Raw genomic sequence first — 1645 nt, 5'->3', positions numbered from 1 at the left:
AAAAGAAAGCTTAAAAGTGACTATCAGTGAGGATATTCCTTTGAGTAACTTCAGCATCAAAGCAAAATTTATTATATAAAGTTAAAAGGAGAAAGAGAATTCATATGAAAGTATCAATTTATTGTGTACAATTAACTTAAGAACTCTCTACTATTTGAAGACAGAAGGGTCATAATAATGTATATGTGCAATAACACAAATTTTATTTAAATCATATGAAGAATCTGGCTTTGCTACTTAAACCATTAAAGTTTAAAGATCTGTATTTTGGAAACAAAATGACTAGTGCTACACAGGATGATTTTTATACCCTGTGGTAAGCCCAACTCCAGTTGATGCCATGACATCTTCTGACCTCTGTGGACATCAGAAATGCAGACATGCATGTCCTCTGGCACAACACTTGTACATATAAATCTGAAATAAATTGATAACATTATAATGAAGAGAAAAAACATATTTTTAAGAACATATGGTAGCATTTTGACTGAAAGTTTTTCAGCGTAGTGATTATTCTCTTATCAATGCTGATTTGTACCAAAGGAGTAATTGTGGGATAGGCATTCATCATAAACTTCTGAACAGTCAGGATGACTGGGTCATACCTCCATAAGAAGAATGAGGTTATTGTGATGATGAAGTCTACCCAATACATAACCACAAAGAAAACCACCAGCAACAAGATAATCTGGGTGGTCCTTTCCTCAGGGGATGCTCTGAGCTGGCTGATACTATGAAGATGCTTGCATTGCCTCTGATGTCTGAGCAAGATAATCACCATGTATGTACTTGTGATCAGCATGACTCCTACAAGAAACACATCTCTGGAAGTTGTCACTGTTAAAATCAATGCTCTGATGATGTAATTCATGGGTAAGAGTGAGCAATATTTTATGACATTCATGTGGCTGGTCTCACTCACATTGGTATAAGCAGCAACATAGAAGATCTGGTTAATACAAAAGGATATATTGAAAGACCAAATACATAATAAAGCATATATAATGTATTTTTTTACTTTTTGTTTAAATGTTGCCAACAGTGAGGCACTGGGACTGATAGTGACAGCCTGGACCACACTCAGGAGGCAGGTGATGCAGATAGAGAGGCCTCTCATCACCCTGCTTATGTAAAAAGTTGCCTTACATTTGAAGTCATTCTCAACGTTCAGAATCTCAAATAAGTCGGAAAGGGAAATATCCCCTGCAGTGAGGAACATGGATATGTGCACAAAGGTCAGTTGACAGGAGATCAGGTCCGTGGGCTTAGGTCTGTGACCTACGATGATAAAAATATAGAAACAAAGAAGAAACATATTGGCTAGGACTCCAAACCCAGCTTGGAAATAAAGCACATCCTTGTGTGAGAACATAAGTGGAGAGTGTGTTCAACTTAAGAGCATAGTAGAAGTTTATTTCATATATCTGAAAAAAATAATACAGCATACATCAAGTTTGTGATACACTAGCTATATTTTCATTCTATTTTCCATACTAATTCTTGAAAAGCCTGTCTCTTTAACTTTTGATCTTCCAGACTGTACATCATAGACTACATTTCTATGTCTTCCATGTATCTGCTGTTTATATAGATAATTACAGATAATCAATACAATCACAGTCATATCTGTACAGAATGCCAAGTT

At 35.7% G+C, this 1645-nt stretch overlaps 1 pseudogene; it reads right to left on the bottom strand.

The window, feature by feature from the left end:
- Positions 1-436: 436 nt before the first annotated feature.
- On the bottom strand, positions 437-1402 carry LOC127677475 (putative vomeronasal receptor-like protein 4; annotated as a pseudogene).
- Between the last annotated feature and the right edge of the window lie 243 nt (positions 1403-1645).

Source organism: Apodemus sylvaticus, chromosome 2, assembly GCF_947179515.1.
Source record: "Apodemus sylvaticus chromosome 2, mApoSyl1.1, whole genome shotgun sequence".
In the NCBI taxonomy this organism is placed as follows: domain Eukaryota; kingdom Metazoa; phylum Chordata; class Mammalia; order Rodentia; family Muridae; genus Apodemus; species Apodemus sylvaticus.
The sequence above is the reverse complement of the archived record's forward strand: the minus strand, read 5'-3'. Positions and strand labels throughout refer to the sequence as shown.